This window comes from Heterocephalus glaber, unplaced genomic scaffold, assembly GCF_053883595.1.
Source record: "Heterocephalus glaber isolate CG9 unplaced genomic scaffold, H.glaber_assembly_v1.0 deba00001600, whole genome shotgun sequence".
Lineage (NCBI taxonomy): Eukaryota > Metazoa > Chordata > Mammalia > Rodentia > Bathyergidae > Heterocephalus > Heterocephalus glaber.
In genome coordinates this window covers 11,097,103-11,123,435 of record NW_028258372.1, presented here as the reverse complement: position 1 = coordinate 11,123,435, position 26,333 = coordinate 11,097,103, and positions in this window count along the sequence as shown.

Here is a 26,333-nt window from a genome sequence, read left to right as displayed (position 1 = left end):
ACACAGTCTGTCCTGAAAAAGCATTAAAATGGATCATTCACGTGATACATAGAAAGAAATCATCTTTCATTATTCTGAAACAGATTATTTCTCCAGGAATCTGATCTCCTTCCTTTAAATCCCAGTGGTCCCTAGAAAACCAAGGAAGTAGTTAGTGCCTGAGTTCATTGCTCTAAAGCCAGTTTTGAACTTACAAAAGTGAACTTGCTTTTCATGTGATGGATCCACAACATCGAGTCTGACACTGTGATAAGTGGGATATGGGAGGAAAAACCCATCTCTTTGTAGGTGAATGAAAGTCCAATGAAAAAAATCTACAGCTATCAATTATTTTGGTAAACATTTCAGAGACTAGTGTTATCTTTTAAAATTTTATTTCATTGGATACTAGGAGATTAATATTGTACTCTCTCAGAATTTTGCATATCCAAATAGTATCATTCCCATCTAATTTTGTTGTGCTTCTACATTTACATTTAAGAAAGATATGTTTCTGATCTTGGGGTGTGGAAGGTGGCTGGAGAGACGCCTGGATGGGGAGAGAGCTTTTAGTGTTGTTTTGTATCTCCTGGGTGTTAACAGAAATATCATGGGCTAAAAATAACATGGAAAAGTACTCAATTTCTACAGTGTGTGAAGCTATTTCAGACTGCTTAACTGAAGCTTCATGGAGTGGCCTCCTGAGAAGGAAAAATGGATTTTAAAGGAGGTTTAAGAAGACAAATCTTCCTGACAAAAAGGCAATACAATAGAGACCATACTTCCCAAAACCAGTATTATTTGGGAGTTGATTTTATAGCTCATTTTCTCTAGCGAATAAGTATCTTTCAATATATAAATTTATGCTTCTATGACTGGCAGAGTCTCCTGGGTAAAAATCTTCCCCCACAAGCTCACATATTCGGGATCAGCAGAAGCATTTGCTTCCATCCCTTTTTTTTTCTTACAAGTAGAGGGAAGAACATAAAGTTCTGTGAGTTAACTCAAGTGTGCCACCTACCATTTTTCCTAGCTAATGATTGGCTTAAAAAGAGAAACACTTAACCTGATGTTTGGCCAGATATCAAAATCCCTGAATTCCAGGGCTATGTTGGGATCTGTGGTGAAAGAGCTTAGTTTCTTTCTTGCCCAATGCCACAGGAGTTAGCAAGAGACAAGCAGCATTTTCCCACACACCGTTATTAGTGGCTCGCCACGAACCCTGCACCCAGTTGGAAAGGTAGTGAAAATATGAAGTCTGGGGTCCCACATGGTTTTTGATTCAGGAGATTGGAGCAGAGGTCCAGGAACTACATTTGAAACAAGCACCCCAGGTGGTGCTTAGGCCACACTTTCAGGATTCCCTTTCTAGAAATGCTACCACTCCCTATGCATACACAAAACAGCTCCATGTGCCCTGTGTGAATGGTGGAATGATAGTGAGTTTCGAGCACAAATAAGGATCCCTTTCCTTTTTCTTCTCTTCCCACTCAGCTCACTATTGCTTTTCTCTCTCTGCCCTATTCTTTTCCATCTTTCCCTTTTCCATTGTTTCCTTACCCTCTGCCTGCAGTGAATCATGGAAAAGGAAAATGATAACCAGAGAAAAGGCCTCACTTGTCTTGATTTTTGTGAGCACCAGGTGGTCATTTGTTGGTGTTTTTCTTACATTCAAGAATTTTCCATGAATCTGGTACAGATGATACAAGAACCCTATCATACACATCTATGCCTTTTTTTTTCATTGTTAAAAGTGTTGGAATCTCCATAATGTGCAAGAATTCTCCTGCCTCAGCCTCCTGAGTGCTGGGACTACAGGTGCGTGCCACCACACCCAGCTAAATTCATCACTATTTTAGATGGACTGATAGATATTGTTTTTGAATGTGTTAATATATATTAATATATCACAATTTTTCAAATAGATTGATAAATATTCAATATAATTGTTTTCCATATTATCCTATATACTTTGTTTCATGTTGCAAAATATTATTTCAAAAAGAGTCCATTGCATAAGAAAATTAAGAACTCTAGCAATAACCTCAGAAAACTCTAACACTGTGTCAAATTACATAATCTTTAGAAAAACAACTCTAGTAACTTAGCTCCCATCTGGATTCCTTCAGTGAGAACTTAATATTATGCCTTTGGATTCTAAATCATTATAAATGTAAGAGATATCTACCCAAATGACACCTCCTGAGACATTGTCTGTTCTTTGATTTTTATCTTTTACAAGGAAAACTGCTAAGTTAATTTTTCCAAGAAAATATGCCCTTTATCAAACCAAAGAAACTATTTTTTGCTAAGACTACAAGTAAGATCAGAGCTGAATGTAGTACCTGACTATCCTGACAATATCATCCCACTTTGGGTATAAACCTGTCTCTTTCCCTAGGATTTTGGTTACATCGTTTAGCTGCTTTGTATTATACTTTCTTGAAAATCATAGCTTTAACATAAAATATATTTTGAAATAAAAAAAGAATTATGAAAATGTTATTTTTAATGGCTTCACACTATATTACAAGCCCTTCTACCTAGGAGTTGCCCAAGTTCTATCTCATTCTAGGAAAAGAAAATCAAAGGGTCTCTACTCCCCCATCTGTTGTCTAGAAGCTTTCTGAGTCATCAGCGTTCACGAGCACCACAACCCTAACCAACAGCTAGAAATGAAGGGGCTTCTGACCAGGATATTACACGTTGTTATGTTCAGAGGCCCAGGCCAGCCATACCCACCACAAGATTCCATCAAGCTTAATAGAAATATCAGCCCCCATGTCATTCTCATGATTCACTTCTCCCAAGTATTAATTAGCAGTTATGCAAATATTCATGAACCACCGAGGGACTTTGCCTTTTAAGGAATTACTCACGAAGCCAGCATCTGATTTCTTAAATCAATAAAATTGCCACCCACTAGCCACCCTCTTTCTCCTTCTGCCATTCTCATTCCCATTTCCCTACATTCCAGGTTCACTCACCTGATGGGATCCCCAGAGGCTTCCTTAGCGCCCTGAAGATTTCCCAGGAAAATGAAAGAAATAAAGATCACGCAGGGGAACTGTGGACCTGTGTGGATCACTTCAAATCAGGAATGAGACTTGAATCTGCACCCTCAATGAAGTGCCCATTGTCTCCACCCACAAAGCCTTGATCTGGGCCTGACTCACTGGTACTGAGAGGAAGTAAAGAGTTTTCATTGCTCCTAATAAAGAATAAGGACAGCTGAGTGGTGTCACTTCAGCTCTGCCCTTGGCCTTCTAGAAGACTCAGGCATAATTTTCCTGTTTCCCAATGGGCAATAAGTAAATAGTACTCCACACCAGTAGTCCGACCTCTTGGGAAGAAATACTGTAACCACATCCACACAAGGCTCAACTTACAGAACCAAAGGGTAGGAAAGCTTTCTCCTTACAGAGTAGTAGTTACTAAGAAAAGAAGGAATGAAGAAAGAAAGGGCAAAGTAAAACAACAAAATACTGAGAGTGAGGGCTAAATTTAAAATTGACCTTTTTATTGCTTAAGTCTTTTTGACCTTCATAATGATTGACACATACCACTCAGAAGTCAGAACACTAGAAAGGCCATTAAATCTTTCAACAAAGAGAGAATGAATAACTGGATCAGGCCTTGAAATAGAGATTGAGTACAAGTTAGCAAATTTTAAAAAGACAGTATTCTTGTCATTTTTTAAGGTTAAATATACATCTACCATGTGGCTCAGGAAATTTATTTCTAGATTTTTGACCAAGAGAAATGAACACATATGTTCATAACATTATTTGTACAAAATGTTCATAATAATAGCGTTAGCCATAATAATCAACCTGAATGTCATCAACAGGAATGGAGAAATGATCCTTGGTACATTCATGCATGGAAGAAAAAGAAATGAACTTCTGATACAACAAACAGTATAAATGGCTCTCATAGGTATTATGTCAAAAGAAAGAAGGCAAGAATAGGTAAAATTGATGACTAATATTATAAGTCAAAAAACAGTTACCACAGGTAAAGAATTAACTAGAGAGGAACAGGAGGAAACTTTCACAGATAATGGAAAAACTCCACAGCTTACTATGAATGGTGGTTACTAAACATTCAAATTGTCTTTATTGTATATAAATCACACCATAACTTTAAAAATAATCTGTAAAGAAGTATTTCTTCTGGAACATCAGCCCATCTTAAAAACAAAACAAAATGAAAGAGAGCAGAGAAGAAAAATAATAAGGATAGTTGTGATGGGCCAATATAGAGTAACTGACAATACACAAGTAAATAAGCAAATTGATAATCAAACACTATTGATAGAAACATACAATAATAGAATAGGCTACAGTAGATGGTTTGTCTTAGTGTGGTTGTGGAAGACCTGTCTGAGAAGATGGTCTGAGAGCCAGAGTTAAAAGAAACAACTATTCCAAGAAGAAACAGCATATGCAAAGGCCCTGAGGGTAGAGGTTCCAGGAACTGAGCTGTACTATGGCTGGAGTACAGTGGCTACCATCAAGAGTTTGGATTTTATCTATAGAGTAATAGAAAGTGATTAAGAGCCCAATGAAGGGAATGTAGGATCGAATTTATATCTTTAAAGATCAGCCTGGCTGCTGGGATAAACAAGGACTAACAGAGCCCATGTATTTTATCAACTAGTTTCTCTTTCAGATTTCAGATTGAATTGAATTTTTCATTTGTATTTTAGCAGTTTTACTCTATCATTTTGATTTAAATGTTGGGTGGAAAGAACAAAAGGACAGTTCTCGGTGACATGGGTTGGACTTCTCTGATCATTTTATTTCATTCTTCAACCTCTGGGGGAAATTACTCAAACAGTCTTGTCACAGAACGGAGCTTGCTTATTAATAAAATGCAGCCTCTGCTGCTGAGATAGAAGCTTCTGGAGAGACCTCTAAGACCAAAGACAGGAAAGAAGTTATTCTGTCCAGCCCATCCCACCCAGGGTCAGTGCAGAATCAGCGAGGATGGGGAGAGGGTTGGGTACAGACCCCAACGCTGATTGCCTTCCTAGGCATTCTCCACATGCCTTGAAAATAAAATGCTGAGGTTAGCAGAAAAGATAAAAAGCCATTTTCTCATCTCTTTTTCCCCACACATCATCTCTCCAAGCCCATAAGAAGGAGCCAGCTCAGCCTGCAAAGCTAAAGAGGAAAATATCCATTAGCTCTGCAGCCGAGGTGTCCCCAGAGACACCTGATTATTTCGTGCCTCGGAGACACTGCAAACATCTTCTCTTGTCTGATTATGCACTACTTGGAACAATGAATAAGATTCCACCCCCAAGGGGTTGCCTGATTAAACAAAAAGTAAAAGTTGGCAAGCAGAGGGAAACGGTGACACACTCAGACAAACAGTATCTGCAGTGGAAATCAATGCTCAGCAAACCTGAGGTAGAGAAATACCACACGATGGGAGAGATCAAAAGAAAAAGCTCAGCTGTTCAGTGTTTCCAGTCTGTGGACTGCAGGTGTCCTCTCAGAAACAGGTAGGACAGGGACTACCCTGGGCAACCTCCACCCACCTCCAGAGGTTTTCCCTGAGAAGAAACAGACCCATTCCCCCATCTTTAGAGCACTAAAGTGTTTTAAATAAATTCAGGTAATAAAATAAAATAAAGGTAAAGTAACAAAGAACAACAGTGTGGTCTAATCAAGTTATAAGCAAGAGAATACAAAATGCCCTTGTCAGAGAGAATGAACTCTAATTCCAGGCTCATTTGAACCTGTTTCCCACATCCTTGGCTGGAAAAAATGCCTATCTCAGAAGCCATCTTCCTGGCTGTCCCTTTACTTGAATCTATCATTGTCCAAAGTTTCTTCACTCAACATGAATAAAGCTCCTCCAAACTGGAGGCAGGAGGAGACTGTCACTCTCGACAAGCTGACAGCCATCAGTGAATGCTGGGGCAGAGGGGAGGCTCCAGGGGAGGCTGCCAGTGTAGCCACCATTGAGTAAGCTGCACAAAGAGTCTGGGGCCAAACCAAAGTCAGCGAGAAGCCATGGAAAGTTTTAAGCAAAGGGGTGAATGGCACAATCAGGCCTGTGATTGTAATACTCTATCCGCAGGGTAAAGAATTGTGTTCCTGGAGGTCAAGGGTGGGAGCAGAGAGCAATAACGCACATGGAAGAGGACCTAGATGGGAACACATCCACGGGGATGGAAAGTGTGGAAGTGGACGTGACAGTGTGTTGGACACAAGGAGAAGTGCTAATTAAAATGACCCCTAGCTCCCTAGCCTAGTGATGAACAGGGAAGAAGGTAGGGATGGGGAGGAGGACCAGAGAGTCAGTTTAAGGAATATTCATTTTGAGATGCACAGCAGACAGCAAAGTTCTCTTTCTCAGTCAGTCTCTCCCTTTCTCTCCCTCTCTCTCTCTCCCTCCCTCCCTCCCTCTCTCTTTCTCTCAAGTTTGGAAGCTGTATTTACAACGCTGACAAAACTGACTTTGGGTATTTGCAGTAGTTACAATGCACCCAAGCCTGGTAGTTTTCCAGCGGGCATAGCAGAGCCCCTGAACTCCATGTGCGGAGGGTGCCATGGTGTATTGCTTTTAATCCTTCTTTCCCAAAGATCATGAAAATGACCATAGTACTTTGCACTGCTATTCTGATAGACACCTGAGCTTGGCAGAAATATCATAGGGCAGTCGGACAGGGCTAGGCCCTCCAGTGAGACAAGAAAAAGGTAAAAACACATTACAACTGTGGCTGGAGGTGCATCTGTCAGAGGCCTCAAGATAGAGATGAAATGACCAGGACTACCATAAGTGGTAACGCTTGGTCTAATGAAGCCTGGATGGACACCAGTCACCTCTGTGGGTGACCAAAATCCTCGGACTCATCCCTTCCTGAAAAGTTCTTTGTTCCTTCTGTGCACACTTGCTACTTGACCTGCTTGCCCACTGGATCAATGTTACCTAAGCAACTATACTTATAATATTATTGGTTGTTCATAGCTGTAACCCACATTGCACCCATGTGGTTGCGCTCTATAAGACTTCCCCTGAGAGGTGGGGTCCTTTGCAACCCTTTTTCTGTGTTTTGGGGAACACAAACTCAGTGTGTTGGACATCTAGCAAGTTGGGAGTTATATTTCCCCTATATATTTGGAGGTCCTATGTTATATTTATATCACTATGACCAGAGATCTTCATGCAGTCCAAAACTGAAATGGAACCTAAAGAAGGGCTCCATCTTACCACCTGAGCTTTTCCATGCTCATTACAGGTTTTCTCCTCCATGAAGGTCTTTGTCTCTCTTAATTAGTCTTGGTTTGGAATCCATTTTATCTGTAAATAGGACAGTTACTCCTGCTTTTTTTCCTGTTCCTGTTGCATAGAATATTGTTTTCCACCCTTTAACTTTCAATCTATGAGTTTCTTTTTGAATTAAATGTATTTCTTTTATGCAGCATATTGTTGGATCTTGCTTCTTGACCCATTCCGCCAGTCTATTTCTTTTGATTGGTGAATTGAGACCACTGACATTGATGGTTATAACTGATATGTATTGACATCCTTGTCACAATCTTTTCCTGGTGTTGGATTCTGCCCCCCCCCCCGCCCTTGCATTTAATTTCTTGTCTTGCCTGATGGATTAATTCTATTGCACTTATTGGGGTTGTGGCCCTCATTGTCTTTTCCTAGGATATGGTTTTAAATTTTTTGGAGTCCTGGTTTGGTATTCATGAAGTTCCTCAGGTGTTCTTTGTCATGAAAGTATCTATTTCTCCATTGATTTTGAAAGATAGCTTTTCAGGTTACATCCATCTGGGTTTGAGGTTGTTTTCTTTTAGGGCTTCAAATACCTCACTCCAGGCTCTTCTTGACTTGAGAGTTTGTGCTGAGAAGTTTGTTGCAATTCTGGTGGGGTTTCCTTTGTATGTGATTTGTTTCTTTTCTCTAACTGCTTGTAGAATTTTGTTCTTCTGTTGGGTTTCTGGAATCTTGACTATTATATGCCTAGGTGTGGATTTTTTTTTTGATCACAGCTATTTGAGTCCCATATGCCTCACTTATCTGTATATCCAATTCTTTTCTCCTGCTTGGGAAGTTTCTGCCATTATTTCTGTGAAATTTTTTTTTAATGTCATTTGCACTATCTCCTGTTTCTTCATTGACTTCAGTCAGTTTTATGTTATTCTTTTTTGCATCATCTAGCAGCTGCTGGATTGATTTCTCATGGCCCCTTGCTATTTTTAAGAAATCTTTTTTTTCCCCCTGGTCACTAATTGCAATCCTGTCTTCTATATCTGATAGTCTGTCCTCACTTTGGCTCATTCTGCTGTGTAAACTTTCAATGGAGTTTTTAACCTGGATATCAGTTTGAATCTGTTTTATGGATTCCATTTGTTTCCTATGCTGGGATTCCATCATGTTCCTCAGCTTCTCTATTTTTTATCTTTGTCTGCTCTAGAGTTATTAATCATGTCTTTCACTATGGACACAATCTCGTTTGTAACTTGAGAAATTATTTCTGATTTTATTTTTTCCAGCTCCTCTTTCGTTGCCAGTTCAGGGAGTCCAGGTGATTGAGTTTCAGATCATTCCTTCTTGTTGCCCCTTGGAGTTGCCTTTTGTGATCTGGAAGTCTGGTTTTGAGTCTTGTTTAGGTGTCTTCTCATTTTAACCAATGCAGTCTGCTGCACCTTTATTGGGGTGACTGTTTGCTCTCCCAGTGGGCTTCAATTCGCAACAAGTCTCAGAGAGGCCTTCTCTCTACTGCTTACCACTGTGCCAATTCCTGGGCTCAGAATGATGACCTTCTGGATACCCTTGCTGTGCTGTTTTCCAAGCAGGCTATTGTCCATGTGAGCCTTTGGCTGGGGCCTGTGCACCTGAGTTGCTGGTGTTTTGGCAGGCTTGTGGCTGGGGTCTGCATGTCTAGGACTTTTTGTTTCTTCTGCTAGAAACATAAAGAAAAGCCAACCAATATTTTTTAGACCCTGGCTACCCAAAGTGTGAGCCCCAACTAGAAGAATCAACTTGGGTGATTACTGGAAAGAAGAATCTCAGGCTCCATCCTGGAGCCTTCTCCATCAGAAACTGATTTTTTATGAGATCCAGGTGATTCTTATGAACTTTCTGTAATACACTATCTTGAAACTCTCCACCAAATCATTGCACTGGAGTGACTTAGTCTGTGAAAAGGAAAATTTGATGAATAGAAAGGACAGATTTATCTTTATGATTTCCTTTCGCTAAAGAACAAAGCATACCATTTGATATCATGGGTAACTATAGACAATGTGGTAAAAGAGTCTAGATCAATGTTCCTGATCACTTAAAAATTCCTAGAACACAGGCTGATCTGAAATGCATGATGATCACTTGCAAGCACTTTGTGCAGTCATAACATTCAAAAGATAGCACTTAAAATTAACTAAATATGTGTAAGAGGATAGATTTCAAGGTCAGACTTGGTTGTTTCTAGGCTTTTCACTATGTTGCTAGCTGTGTTTCCTGTGCCTAATTGCTTGATCTCTCTTAAGTTTCAGTTTCTTCTGTGCAATACAAATAATAATGAAAGTTATGAGGGTTAAATGAGGAAATGAACATAGCACCAACTATACAATAAACACTCAATAAATCCATTTCAATCAACATTTAATTTATCCAATGAATGTTGTAATAATAGGATACAATAATAGAGACCATTGGGACAGAGTATGAAGTCACCCTACAGCAGCAGGTCATTCAAGACCTTTGTGAGGACAGGACATGTACACAGAACCATGGAGATCAGCACTCACATGCTGAGAAACGGGGTCAAGTGGAGGAAAGGAAGAGCACTCTGGGTGAGTAAAGATCACACAGGGCTTCAGAATCCAGAAGGGGGGGTGATATTTGTTCATATTCACAATCAATCAAAACTACTGAGTTCTTTGAGACAAGGGAGAAATTTAACAGAAATGTTTGTAGGGCTCCACTGGAGAAAAGTCTGGGAAAAGTCCTCACAATCTATGAACATGAATCTAAAATGCTGTCAGTTTCCAAGGAATCATCATTGTAACAGTGCAACTTGAGGTTTACTGTCAAGCTGGAAGAATCTTCCCCCCTGTGCTCCTCCTGCTGCTATACCTCCACAGCAAGCTCGTATGCCAGCCTCTTGTGTGGGCTTCTGTCCCCTGAATTCCAGGCTCCTTTGACCTCTCAAGAAGATGGCAAATAGTCCTGGAATAGAGAGAACCTCTCCCTCATGCAATTGTCATTAAATGTATTCCTTTCTTTGTAGTTTTCCTTATCTGAGGATAAATCTGCCTTTTTCTGCTTTGTAATCTTAGCACCTGTTATAAAGTTGCCATGTGGTAGGTACTCAGTCAGTGTTATTTTGAATGAAAAAGCTAATATTGTTTACTGTTTTTTTCCTTAATGCAAATGATGTGTACTCAATTCAACATCTGCATGTCAGCAGGCAAACTAGGGACCCTAAAGCCCAGAGTTTTCCTCAGGACATTGTTTTTTTACAGTGATAATCCCCTGAAAGAGAAAAATCTCCATTTGGAATGCATTTTACTACAGAATAGAGTTTGCTCACTGTACATCTTTTTTGTTTGTTTGTTTGCTTTACTTTAGCCCCAGGATTATTACCATAGAAACCACAAAAGAATTTATATACTCCCAGTGTGTTGGGCCTATTTTGGTTAGTTTTTGGTCCCCATAGGGCTTCGAGGTGCTTCTCATCTTACCAAGGGGAAACTAAAGTACAGGAAGAGCAGGCCACACAATGAGTCAATGATCAGACAAGCTTCCTGTGAGTGAGGCACTCTGAGGTATCTGAGGCAGCCACACCCATCATCACTGACATCACTGTCACCTTCCCACACTCTCCTCTGCATACCCTCCCAGGTACAGCTTCAACTCTTCCCTCATCCTGTCAGCTGAGCCTGTGCCCTTGGCCAGTTTCAAAAAACCCTGGCACTTCTCACCGCAGACCACTCACCTAGACAAATCCTCCCAAGCTACCCCCTTCCTTAACTTCCCAGAAGTGAATAGCTACTCACCTCCTTGCTATCACCCTCTCTATCACTCCTACCCCATCACTCACAGATGCCCTTGAAATCCTGCTCTTTGAAACAAATACAGAGCCTCAAGTTGACAAAGGACCCAATCACACAATCTCACCCACTAAGGGACTTTCCAAAGTAATAGTAGCTAATTTGATCCACAACTTGGCACTAATGGGAGGTCAAGGAAGAGGAAGAAAGGCCTGAGCTAGGAGGAATCAAAAGGAGTCACCCATTCAACATTCAAAGTGGTTTCATTGTTGCATTTGGTTGATCACCACCAACATGGCAGCATGTTCACTGGAAGAGTTAGAACTCATCTCTACCAAAATTGTTCTTGGCCCAGAGAAGACAGGAGAAAAGAAATTCTCTTACAGATAAACATGTTCTATTTACATAGATCCTTACTGGGGAATGTATTCAGTTTTGGGTCTAAGTAATCTTAATTTGGGGACATTCTTTAGAAAAGAATACAAGATTACAAATGTAAAGCTAAATTTAAAAAGTAGGCATTTATTTAAAATGAGAAGAGGAATTATAACAAACTGTACAGATATCATAAAAGGCAAGACCTCCAAGATCCAGAGCAGTGAGGACGCCTAACATGTCTTTCTTCAATGTAGATAATCAGGCCCTAGAGCTTTTTTCTTCATTTCCTCGCTAGTTTTTGAAACACTGTCTGTTCTCACCCGCCTTGTTTCCCCACTGCAGAATCACTTCCTAATTGCAAACATGCAGGTCCTCTCCACAGCAGTCCCCTGAAACTATCTTCTCAAATATCCCCAGTGGCCCTGGCCACCACAAAGGATGGCTTTTACTCATTGGTCATGTTCCTAATCTCTTCTTAGCCACAGAAACTCATAACCATACCTTCCTTCTCAGAATTCAATTGGCCTTGGCGTGCAAGAGGCTATGTTGTCACAATCCCTCTGCCACAAGGGCTAATCTTTCTCATTACATTTTACTTCCTCTTCCATCTGCCAAATTGGGTATAATCTGAGGCTCAATCCCCAGCCTCAGGTTTTGCCATTGCACATGCTTCCACATCATTTCCCAAAGCTTCAAACATACAGGTAACTCCTAAATCTGTAACTGGCCCTGCCGTCTCTCCTGTGTGTCAGTCTTCCCAGTGGGACACCTTCACGTGAACAGCCCCCTGGACCTCAGACTCACTGTGCTCAAAACCAAACCAATTACATTAATTCCCAAACTGGTTGACCTCATTAGTTACTGAAACTCAGTATTTCTAAAATTAAATATATATTCTTCCCTCATAATTAGCTATCTACCAGGACTTCCTCATTTTTGTTAAAGGTTTGACCGAAGTCGCTGAGTATTAAGTCATAATCTCAGCATAGGAAATGACATTGCTTTTCTTCTATCTCTTTGGTGTAAAGCAATTCATTTTGGTTTGTTCCCCCTGAGAACAAGAAGTTGCTCTGAAGGGCTGATTGGGAGGAAGAGGATCTGCAACCCACTGGGTGAAGTTTGGTTTAAATTCAGTTCTGCATCAGTGTCCATCTAGACTTGAAGCAGAGATTCCAAGGAAGGGAGAGAGAGGGTTGGAAGGAGGGAGAGAAAAAGCCTTCAGTTGTCAACCTGGGACCCAGGGGAGAAAAAATGAAAAAGAGGGAAGAAGAAGGACTAAAAGGGAGGGTAAGGAGGAAAGGAGAACATTACTACAACATAAAATAGGAACATCCAGTCTTTGCAGAATAAAATTAGATTGCAGGAGCCTAGCTGTTGGGGGATAATTTAAACAATGAGGAGACTATTATTAGACAGAAGAAAGGAGTCAGGGGGAGGGGAGAGGTGTAAGGAAAGATAATGGGAGGGTGGATATGACAAAAATATGCATATCCATTGAAATCCAATGTTTTCTAAAATTAATAGGCACAAATAAAATGTAATTTTTTAAACAAGTTAATAAAAATCAAAAGGTATATCAGAATAAGAAATAATAATTCCTTCACCAGGATCTTCATCACCTCTTTTCTTTTTCCCTTTACACCCCTATTTATGCAGATCTCCACCACTCTGCTCTTCATTGCAGGATGGCAACAAAAGCTACACATTAGTTTTCTAACTGAACCCTCAGCCTCTCCTGCTTTGTGTCTTTTGGCGAATGTCTCTACCACCCATCCAATTTTCCTATCCTGGAATTTGGGCCTCAGCCCAGGCTGCATCCTAAACCTGTCTCTCTAAACTTCTCCACTTCCTGACTTCTTCCTCAGTCAGTCCTGTACCATCCCTCCCCAGGGCTGACACTGGAGAGAAATGTGAGGATGAAATGAACACCAATGTAGAAAATCTGATATTCTGTTGACTGGGACTAATATTCATTTTATGTCCCTCTAGCTTTGTGAACTTCAGCAAATAAATTAACCTAAGGTAAGCATCAGTTTCTTTGTCTGTAAAATGTAATAAATAGATACCTCATAAGGTTGATTTGATGCCAGAAGGAAACAAATGTGTAAACTGCCTGACAGAAGAAAGTGTTCACAAATGACTCCAGTTGGCCCCATCAGTGGTAGTAATGGTATAAAAGCCTTCTTTATTGCTCTCCTACCCTTTAATTTAAATGTCTAGCTTGTCTTGCTTAAATAATTGTTTCAACTTATATTTCTGATTATGACTCTGTGTCCTCTCCTTTTAAAAACTTTTCATTGATTCCTATGGCTAAAATTAAATTCTTTTATATGATTAATAAGTTTCTTTGTGGCCTGCCCTATCTGGTCTCTATACTCTCTCCACTCTGTGTCATCACTATGACACTTTCCATTTAGACAATAAACATTTATTTGTACCTCCATGAATAGCCAGTGTTCTGTCGTACTTCACTGTCTTCCCATCTTTTCTTATCTCTTACGTCTTAACTAAAATTCTTTCCTCTGAGAAGCCAGCGCTGAATTCCTTTAGTAAATATTCCTCACTCTAGCAAGATCCCATCATATTTTGACTGTATTCATGCCATTCATCCCTACTTTATAGAGTAATCCTGGAAGTCAAGGAGTCTCTCTAATTCACATTTGTGCATTCCCAACCTCTACCAGGTACACACAGAAAGCTAAACAAAAGAATGGAGCAATGTTGTCCACTATCTTACATAAAAATAAATCCATATTTTAATAACATAGTGATACAAATCCCAACCCATAAATTCAAAAGTGTATAAAATATAACTTTTTATGTTGCTCTCACTCATCTTTTCATTTTGTATCTCCATTCCTTTGCTGAAGGAAGAAATTCAGTCCTAAACTAATTCAAGGTTTTCTCAGGTAATTCAGAGTTTCTTTCCCCAGCCTTCCACCCATTGCACCTAAGCATCTCAGGGCTGTGATGCTTTGAAGCACTGGGAAGGAAACACCTAGCCTTCAGTGCTCACTGGGACCTGCACCATCAACAGGGACACCATCAGCCCTATGTGGTTTATGATTCCTGAGCCACACAGGATGCTCTTAAAGGTCACTCAAATTTCACTCATACCCCTCTCTTCTACTACTTCTACCCTATGCAGAGTAGAGAGAAACTTTACAAAATTGTCACTACACTATTTCCACTCAGATCATAAAGCATGGTTAGCCTCTGTTCTCTGACCCCCAAATACATGTAGGGTTTGTATTATATGTCCCTCCCATCCCCAGACTGAGACTGAAGGAGAGCATGGAGAAGGTCCCTTCTCAGGGACATGTACCTTGGCACATCACTGGTTGTCACTCTTCTCTAGAAGAAAACTGAGGTAGAAGGGTTTTCTGGACTGGGTTAAGAATGATCCTCTACCTGAACTCCAACTAATGCTGTACCTTTTCAAGTCTATCATATTTGTCTTTAACTTGATTACCCAAGGACTTTGAGACTTACACTACTGAAATTTCAAAAGGTGGGTTCTTATAACTCTAAATAAAATTTTGACACTCGCAAGAATATGATATTTTTTTCTTCATGAATTGACCAAATACTCATTGTGTGTTATTAGGTCCAACTGTTTCACGTTCTGGGTACACTGGGAGAGAAGTTCTTTCATCCAAGAGCTTAGAGAGTCAGATGGAATCATACCTGAGGGTTTCTCTAGTAGCCCTTCCCTAAGACCATAAGCACAGCAAATCCTTGCTGACTGAGCCACAGCAGGATAGTTCGTGGGCTAATAGAAATGGGGAGAGGAGCATATTAATTCATTTATAACTAAATATCCCGCCATGGCTTGCAAGAACCTTTATGAGGTTCCCCTCCCCCACAAATGTTCTATCTCCAGCTGTGCAAATGACAGACAATAGCTACAGTGGTTCACGCTCTCCTTCCCCTTCAGGTCTTTCTCCTTTCTTCCCCAAGGAAGTTCAGTTGCTTCAGTTTGATCTCCCTATTGGGACTTACCTGCTCACCAAGAACGAGTTATGGGCCCATTGTTGCTGCTACCTATCACTCCTTCCACAGCATTTGCCCTCTGGGATTGGGCTGAGCCTGATGTCACCACCTCACTGATAACCTGTGAGCTCCTTGAACACAAGCTTGTTTCTTTTACCTCTGTATCTCTATCCTTGATCCCAAGCCTAGCACACAGCAGATGGTCAAATAATACTTGTTATTAGTTATATGTAACTTTTAAGATGTACATATTTTTCAGGATAACAGTTATTTAATATAGGATAAAATCTTTTTTAAAAATTGGAATAGTTTTAGGAAGAAGTCAAATAAAATCACATAATGGAAGGTGTCTTTTAATGAAAATAAAATATAAAAAAAAAAAGATGGTCTCCTTTATTTCTAGTCTTTAGGACCCAACTATATGCAGACATAAAATATTCTTTGATTGTGTTATTTGTTAGTACCTTGAATGATTATTTGCTCAATTCAGTCTTTTGAAAAAAAGTGTTTCCTTTTTTAAAGAGAAATCTGTCGATTATGCTAAATATCCGATTACAGTATATTTGGAATTAAGTTTGTTCACAATAATGGGCAGCTTTTGAGCTGTATATTTCTGTATATTTAACACAGACTAGAGGCATGGGCTCTAGATAATTTGTTATAGATTTAGAAAAGTACAGATGTGCAGATGTTTCTAAAGAAAAATATGAAAACTACCTGATAAATAAGGAAACTTCTTGGTAACATGATCCCTGTGATCGGCTTTTATAACTGAATCTGTAAGACTAAAATTAAAAAGTGAGAAAGAGATTTAAATGAAAACAAAAAGTCCTAAAATATTTACAAAGAAATAAAAATTTACCAACATAACTGATCTATTGTTCCAGTAGCTACCCTTTCCACAGTGTGTTATCTGGTTGCTTGGCCTCTTCCTGAGAGAAATGTCAATCCTATTGTCACTAACATCATTGCATCCTATATGCTATCTTGTGAAAATTCCATCCTCCAGATCTACCCTGGAGAAATACCTTACTCTGTATGAAATAAAGAGAACTCCAACTGTGCTTTATGCTTTCTCTTCCTACTGTCTCTGGTTTCCACTACCCCTCTCCCTAAGATTCTACTTGGTAGAAAGTTGTTTTGCTGCTGTAAGCTGCTTATGGGAGATTCTAGTCTGATACTATATGCCTTGGTGGTAACCTGATATGGCACTTACCTATCTTAGGACGGATGTGTGCTCACTGAAAGTCAAGTAGTATGGATATAGAGATCTCAGTTCGAAGGTATGGCCCCTATCTAGGATCCCAAGCTTCCTGTTTGACCCAGTTGTGTTTATTAAACAGTATAGGAAACTCAGTCTCTTGTACTGTGAGTATTCCAGTGAAGTGAAAAGAAAATGATAAGATTAAGGGCACTAGGGAAAATTCTGGAGAGACTAGCATGAGTACAGTGGAGTGAAAGGAAAAGAAAAAGAAAATAAGGAAGGGAGGAAGAGAGACTAAAGTCTCTATTAGAATATAATGAGGGAAAGAAATTTGGCTATTGTCTTCTTTATTGAATCTGAAGTAGTGTATCACTGATTTACAGAGTAGCACACTAAATATTCATTTAATGAATGACTGAATAAATGGCTGTATAAATAAATAAAATGTCAAGATGTAAGAATTTTCAACATCAAAAGATTTTTTTTAATGTAAGATGTTCTAATCGCAAATGAGTGGAGAATGTTTTAAGTCAATGCTGACCTTTAGTAAATGCTTTACCACTGAATATCATAAAGGTGAAGAGAAGGGCTTTTAATCAGAGAGATTACTGACATTGCAGTTTAAACCATCTAAAAGCACTGTACCAAAGACTGTAGATTCTTCTTCCAGACGTATAAGGGAAGCTTCTAGATTATAAACCCCAGTGGATCTGGAAACTTTCTGTGCCAGCTTTGAAAGCACAAATAACACTAGTTCACATTACAAGGAAATTTAACTTGAATCACAACCCACTAGAGAGAAAGAAGTAACTTTGAGTTTGCAATTACACCTGCAACCTCCCTGCCACAGTTAAAGCATTATTTATTCAACAAGGTTTTGCTCTGTGCCCATCTGAGTACCAAGTGCTAAGAATACCAGAGTGAACAAGATGAACTTGACTCCTTGATGAACTGTGAGCATACCTGGGCCCTCTTCCTCCACTTCCTGCACTCTCCATATTTAGACCTTATAAGGTCTGCACTGTCTCTCAGAAGGAGGAAGGAGAGGGTCGAGGGGTCACTGTAAAGCTGATTACCCAGAGCCCATGCTTTTGCTCTGTGTTAAGTATACAGAAGTACATAGTTCAAAACCTCCCCATTATTGTGAGCAAACTTAATTCCAAATGTATCGTAATTGAATATCTAGCATAATTGATGTTTCTCTTTACAAAGGAAATAAACTTTTTTCAAAAGATTGGGTTTAACATGATGTTTCTTAACAAATGACTGCTCGGGTACTAACACATAACACCGTCTCAGACAGGCATGGCTGTGTCACAGAAGAAAAGCCAGCTGCTCTCCATGCTCTCTTCAGAACCCCTTGGTTTTACATAATTGTCTGTGCATAAACAGGGATAAACTCCAACACTGGAGACCCACGGTGGTAAAGAAGCCACCACACAGGGCCTCAAGTCTAAATGTTTCACCTCCTGACTAGTAAAATAGAAGCCTGCTCAAGCAAAATGACCTGGCTGCTTAGCAGTACATTGGGAACTAGGACTTCTGACTCCACTCATCTCCTTGCCTCTCCACTAGAAGACTCGTAAGCCAAAGTCTAGCTAGGCTAATCCACAGGAAGTTCAACTGGGAATTCTGTTCCATTCAACAATGCGGTAGTGTGCAGTACAACTAATCTCAAACTCAGATACAAGCAACAGAAGTCCCTGCTCCTGAAGTCACTGGAACAGGTCCAGTGTATGGCAGAACTTTATAGGACACAAGAGCATTTCAACTCCATGGAAGGCAGTAAATTACCTGGGGAAAGTCATAAATTAGCCTAACACTTTTTCCAGAGTTAATTTCTCACTCATTTAATTGCCTCTTACCATAAAGGGAGATACTGTAACTCAAGAAGGATAACTTTGAATGGAAATCTTAAAGTCTGAAAGAAGTGGTACTTCCTGGGCTACTGTGAGAGCAACTGAATTTGGGGATGCTGAAAATGGAGGGAGGAAATCCCTGAAAGCAGAAAGAGATCAAAGACATAAATCTTGCCTATTTGATTGTGTCGAATAAGTCTAAATATCCACCACCCACTTTGTCCCACCTTTAGTTTGAGTTGATAAAGAGGGAAATTGGATTTTTAAAAAACTGAATGAAATATTAGTGAATAATTTTTCTTAAAAACATTAAACTACCTATTACTAAAGTCAAGAGGTCAGGGCAGAGCAGAGGAGAGAAAGAGATTTGATCTGAGGGCAAATGGAGGAAGAAGTGAACTGCCATTAACTGACTTCCCTGTTGTCAGCCAACACTGTGTCTAATAGATACTATTTTATTATGTAATCATAGATAACAACCTGAAAGCAGGACCCTTTGAAGAAGTAGCATGGGATGACTTGAGGTCAAGTAAATGGAAGGCACTGGGCACAAGAGAAGGAAAATTTAAGCATTTACATACTAGATATTTATAGTAAGAGGTTTCTATAAAGTGAGTATATATAATTGTGAACTACATAAGAAAAATATATTTTTTAAGAGTAAGAAAATTTATTGAGGAATAGAAATGGAGAATAGGAATGTGGAATAAGAATAGCTCCTGAGCGACAAGAGGGATCCCATATAGGTTGCCCTAGGAAAAATATTAAGAATACAAAAAACCTATGTGAAGAAAACATGAATTTTCCAAAGGAATAGAACACAAGCTAAATAAATGTTGAGTCATATCATGTTTCCTTTGAAAGATAGACTTTGTAAAGCAGTCATATGAAATTATAATAAATTACATGAAATTATAATAAATTCCATATAACTCTAATCAAAAGTCTGATAGGATTTGGCAGAGATGTGAGGGGAATAAAAGGGCACCTAAAAAATCTACAGAAAGACTAAATTCACACAAATTGCCAATGCTACTTCGGAGAAAAATTGTGTGGTGATACTGCTACTAAAATAGAATAATTAGTCTAGTAATAAGAGATCAAAAGAACGAAAAAAGCCAAAGCAAGCATAAAGGGAAAGCTTGGTCTAAGTGCTGTCATTTCAAATGAATGAAAAATTAAGATGGTGCTGCTATATTATCAGTTGTCTATGTTGAAAAAATTAAGTTTGCTATCACCTTACACTTTATAAAAATATTTTAACAGACATTATATACCTAAACTACAATGAAGACTTTATATTAGAAGAAAATATTTATAAAACCATAAGATTAAGTCAGTGTAAAAGTGATGAGAAGCTATAAAGGAAACAATAGATTTGCTTTTAAAAATTAAACATTTCTACATGGAAAAAGTTAACAGATAGATGACACACTAGTAGGAAACATTTTAATGTATACTAATTAGTTATATTAATGCCATGTACAATTCTGTCATGAACTACTAGAGACAACAGTTTAATTTTGAAAAGAGAAAATTATATTAGGCAATTCACTGAAGAATTACAGATGGTGATAAAAATAAAATGGAATTTTCAACTTTTCCTATTTCTTAAAAATGCAAATTTTGAGACCATTTTTTGCCTGCTGCCAAAACATTTATAAATAATAATGTTAAATAATGCTTATAGTATAGAGAAAATACATCTTTCCATGGAATAGGTGGGAGTGTAAAATTGTATATTTCAGAGAAACTTTTGACAATATACACCAAAGGTTACTATATATAGCTTATGCATAGCCTCCTCCAATTCTACTAGCAGAAACATATAGACATACATGCACACATAATCATTGCAGCATTTTTTAAAGAGCAAAGATTTGAGAACCACCTAAATGTATCTTAGTAGAGAAATGACAGCAGATGTGATGCTCTGTGCCCACTGCCACCAAACAGAGTGGGGAAGCTGCATATGTACTGAGGAAAAGAAGGCGTCCATATAGTCCTGTGAAACAATTCACTCAGCATGTTTAATTTGAGCATCAAAATATGAGTAGACGTTTGTCAGGAGCAATGCTACATAATTTTAGGGGAAAATCATTTGGTTAGCCTAGTTCTCCCGCCTACAGCCCCGCTATGGAATTCCATTTTGGCCTCCAGTCACAGCTGAAACCTCAATGATCCAGTGATGCTGTGATTCTCCAGGACAAGAAACATCCTGGGAGCTGAAAACCTCCTGGGAGGAGCAAACATCTACTCAGTTCCTCCTTGTTCTTGGATTGTTACATCTTGTTTACGGGGATATACTGAACTCTCTGCAAGTCACTTGTTACATTTTTTCTCCCAATGTACTGAATAAAAGGTGCGGTAAGCTGGGGGTTTTGTCTTTGCCGCCCAGAGCAGCACTGATCAGACCCAAAGCTCAGCTTCTTCTCAGTCTCATTTTTCTACCTTTCCTGTAATTTGCCTTGTGCTGCCATGGCTTGCAGGAGACTAGAATTTACTGCAGAGGTTCTAGTAATGTCCCCTTTCCCTGTTCCCTACAGACATTACACATGGATCTATTTGGAGAAATAGTAGGAAATAATTACAGTAGGTGCTGTGAAGGAAACAGAAAAAGATAGTAGGCGTCATCCTTGATTCATCTCTTTCCCATGCACCCAGCACCCAATCAGCAGGGCTGAAAAGCTTAGTACCAAAATATACACAAAATGTTTCCATTTCCCTTCGATTCCCCTTCTATGGTGCTTTTCAGTAGTTTCCCTCAGTGCTAACAATAAAATCTAAACTAAACTCCTCAACTCTGGCTTATGAAGCCCTATCTGGGTCAGGGCCCTGATTCTTGTCTAGCACCATCTCTTTGAGGTTCCCTCATTCCAGCTACACAGTTCTCCATTCCATTCTTAGCACATACCAAATTCCCTTCCATTTTAGAACAACTGGTTTTCAGTAAGAGTGGAAGAGGAAGCACCACCAGAGAGGAGTGTGGAAATGAATGAGAGATATGTTTGACTGTCACAGGGAGTAAGGGACCTGCTGTCATTTAGGTCTTAGGAATCCTGAGCGTATCACCATGTGCTTTGCAGTCCCCCAGAGTCGTGCACTGTTTTACCCAAAATATGAAAACCAAAAAAGCTGCTTTCTCCACTGGGAGAGCTCTTTTGTCTAATGATGGCACTATTTATTTATTTATTTATTTATTTATTTATATTTTTCAGAGCTGGAGATGGAACCCGGGTCCCGTGCATACTAGGCAAGAATTCTACATCTCTAACCCTATAACACTGTCACTATAGTAACACCGTCACTATAAATGATGCCTGCTTGGCAAAGCCTCTTTCTAATACAGGCATCTGTTCTCTCTTTTTATTTTATATTCTATTTTAATTGTCCACATAGCACTTTTTATTATCTAGTAATTTCCTAATCTATGTACCTATTTGCTAGTTTATTTTTCCCACTCATCCCAATGTGGATGCAAATTTAAAGAAAATAATAAACATTTCCTGTTTTGTTCATCATTTCACCTTCTAAACAAAACTTAGCTCCTAATACATATTTAATAAATATTTGTTGAATAAATGAAGAATAATGGCATTTGTACTAGGGCAGCACAATCAGGTAATATTTGAGTAATATTCATCAGACCAGATAAGCCTGGTCTTGAAACCTACTTCTGCTACTCTGTGACCTTGGGAAAGTCACTTAATCTCTCTGAACCTCCATGAGTTTTCTCATTTACAAAACAGAATCAGTAACAGTTGACCTGGGAGTTCCTATGAGGATTAGTAAGCATAGAGGTAGGGTGTTTTGCATTACCCTTATGAAAAGGGAGTCAATAAATTACACTTATTAATGCTGTTCATATACTTCATAATTTGACTTGGGGCAAGAATAAGTCTTGTAATAAACGTCCCATTATTTTAAAAGAAAAGGTTCACATTTTTACCCATCTAGGGGGTTATGAATGTAAACTTGTCAGAAAAAGTATGTCCTGCTCACCTTCCTTTCCAAAGTAAATCTAGCTGCTTGGTCACCATCCCCCACTGACCAAACTCCCTCCTAGAACAGCGGCAATCTTTCCATGTTCTCTCAGAAAGGCAGGAAGAGCTGGCTGGTAGGCCCAGTCATTTCAGGGACCCCAGGGACAGAGCTGGAGGAAGTAGGAGCTCTTTCTGTGCCCGGCATCATTTCTTCTCTTCACCCCTCCCAGACCCCTGCCAAGGCCTCTAGGACTTCTTAGAAGCCAGAACACAACCCCCTCAAATGATGCGAAGAGGATGCTGAGGTTCAGCTGCGTCTTCCCCTGCAGCTCACACTTCAGAGTTCTGTTTAACACCTTCTGTCTCTTTCTCACCATCTGGTCAAGGCTGTTGTCTTTTCTCAATGAGGCTCGAGTGAGGGGAGGAAACATTTCATTTACTGGGATTCCCAGTGTCTTTATTCTATAGACTTCTGGAATCTCCAGTGTCTTCATTCTATAGATTTTATACCTATGAAGCTCTAGAATCTTACTTTGTTTACTTAAGGCCAGAGACAAGTCTTTTTTATCTTCTTGAATCATCCATTGACCCTTCAGGAAACAGCTAGAAATCTCCTTTCCAGAAAATGTGTGCCAAGTTCCCTTCCACACACTAGAAGTGGTGCACGTGTGGTGTTAGGATGGAGAGTGATCTCTAAAACAGATGAACCTAAGATCTTTGCCCAGAGAAACATTCCAGATGCCAACAGATGCTGATCCAACTTTGTAGTCTCCTTTGCAATGGCTCTTGTCTTGTCCACAATATCTGACATGTGTGGACACCTTAAAATGTTGACACCATCAGGGGTGTCTTTTACTTAAATTCACATTGTCTTTGAAGTGGTTCACCCACAGAAAGCTGGGGCTGCAGCAAGAGAACCAAGAAGTTCCATAGCCTCTGTGGCAAGCTCTGCTGGAGGAGGGGGATTCCCTCAGCTGTTCTCCTCTCCAGAGGTGGTCCTGGGTTCTGCGGAGGATTTAAGTATAACTGAGGATAACACTGAGTTTAAATGTCATGCTGTCCCAGTCAAATGTTTAAATAGCACCTATTAATTGTATCTCAGGAATAAAAAATAGACGTCAAAATGGTAATCATGCTAGACTATGAATATAATGAGCACAGAATTATTCAATATATTGAACAAATATTTATAGGGACTCTGGCAAACTAGCTTACTTTTATGTATGTTATTTCTGACCCTAAGCTTCATTTCTTTTTTTATTACAACCAGGATGCTACTGTTGACAGAGGGGTAATGGAGGCTTTTGGAGGGAGGGAGGGAGGAAAAGAAAAATAAAGGGAGAGAGAGATAAGAAACTAAAGAAGAGAATCTAAGAGCAACTTTCAACTCTGAAACACTATGATCTCTATCTATAGGGACACTTTCCTCCCCATTTTCTACTAGTATAACACAGTACCACAAATTGGGTAATTTAGAAGAAAGTTTATTTAGCTCATAGTTCTAGAGGCTGAGAAGTCTAAGACCCGTAACTTTGCTATGTTTCTCTTCTTTTCATGTATAAAATGTGCACAGCAACCTACACTGTAGGGTTGTGGTGAAATGTGAACAAGATAGGATTCATAAGATACATGAGAGAGATTTATAAACTATAAAATATGTGATGATATCAACCAGTGCTTTTACCAGTACAATATAGAAGGTTCCCATTAAACCTATGAAAGAACTTTGTAAAATGTAACATAGTTCAGGGCAGAAACGGGCCTCCTTACAGCTCTGTGAGACTCCTCTCCAGGAAGTTTCAAATGGAGGCCATGTGGCCACCTGGGGGGAACCTGGCAAAGCCGACTTCTGCCTTAGAAGGAAGGGTGGCTGATACTATTTCTGAGATTACTGCTGAACCCAAGGTCTCCGGTGAGTGATTTGGCAACAGGGACAGCTTTGGGTTGATATCTTAACACACAATGTTCTTTTTCTTGAGGCTGTTATAAATAAGTTATGTCCATAAACAACCTCAAGCAAAAACTAGGGTTTTCAGGCCTCTGTGCCCCTGATTAGCTATAGATGAACTAGCTGTGTTGAGACAAACTTATGTGTGTAGGAGGAAACTGAGATTTTGCCCTCCACTCCCAATTGTGCCTCCTGCCCGACAGCAGTGAAACCCTAACACAATGAATGGAGCCAACCAATTGCTCAGATCAAAAATCAGAATCATGATTTTGCTCACCATCAACCAATTTGGTTAACTCTAAAGTCTCAAAGACTTCTCAACTGCTGTGTTACCAACAACCTGGTTCAAGCCACCACCATCTCTCATCCGAGTTGTCTAAGTAACCATCTTATTGGTCTCCCAACTCTTGAGTTTTGATCCACCACAGTCTGGTCTCCATAAACAGCCAGAATGCCCTTCACATTATAAATTATGTGATCTCATTCTCTGCTCTCAGCCTGCCTATGACTTCCCATCACACACACAATAAAATCCACACTCCTCTCCATAGCTTTTAAAGCCTTGTATCATCTGGAACCTTTCTACCTCTCCAATTTTATTTCCTACCAGTTGCTCTCTAGCTCACTGGATCTAGCCACACCGCCTCAGACAAGGCAAACAACTTTTGGATTTAAGGGTTTGCACTTGTAATTTCTCTGCTTGCTGTGTACTGCCCTCTATGTCCATGTATCAATTCCTTTTTTTCCACCACCCTACTGCCTTGTTTAATTTTTCTCCACAGTACTTCATACCACATGACATTAAATATATTTATTTGCTTTTCTGTTATCTATTTATCATCTATCAATTAAAATGTAACTCTACAAGGAACTTTATCATTGTATCCACAGTAACCAGGACAGCTTTTGGTACATGTAGGTATTCAAAAAATACTTGTTGGACTGCCCCCAGCACCAAGGAGCAGAGCTGCCCCCAATGGAGAGGAGGTGAAACTTCCAGGCTGCCATACCACCACCGCAAGTACTGAGGAGCAGAACTGTCCCTAGCGCAGAGGAGGTGAAACTTCTGGGCCACCATACCACCGCCCCCAGAACAGAGGAGCAGAGTTGCCCCCAGCACAGAGGAGGTGAACCTGCTGGGCCACTGTACGAACCCCCCAGGACCGAGGAGCAGAGCTGCCCCCAGCACTGAGGACGAGAGCTGCACAGGTGCCAGCAACACACATCCCTGCCCCCACGCCCATTGAAATGAGAGACACATAAACAAGTCTCAAAACCAGACTTCCAGATCACCTAAAGCAACCCCAAAGGGAAATGAGATGGAACAATCTCATACTCAACCCCACCTGGACTCCCTGAACTGACATAAAAAGAGGATCTGGAAAAAATGAAATCAGAAATAATTTCTCAGATAACAGCAGAGATTGTGCTCATAGTGCAAGACATAATTAATAAATCTAGAGAAGACACAGATAAAAAAAAATAGAGGAGGTGAGGAACATGATGGAATCCCAACATAGAAAACAAATGGAATCCGTAAAACAGAGGCAAACAGATTTCCAGGAGATTAAAAACTCCATTGGAACTTTAGACAGCAAAATGAGCCAATGTGAGGACAGAATTTCAGATATAGAAGATAAGATTGCAATTAGTGACCAGGGAAAGAAAAATTTATTTAAAAAAGTAAGGTAACACAAGGAATCAATCCAGCAGCTGCTAGATGATGCAAAGAAGAATAACATAAGACTGACCAGGGTCAATGAAGAAACAGGAGATAGTACAGATGACATAAAAAAAACTGTTCACAGAAGTGATGCCAGAAAACTTCCCAAGCAGGGGAAAAGAACTTGACATACAGATAAGTGAGGCATATAGGACTCCAAATAGCCTTGATCAAAAAAAAAGAAAATGTATACATAGGCATATAATTGTTAAGATTCCAGAAACTCAACAGAAGAACAAAGT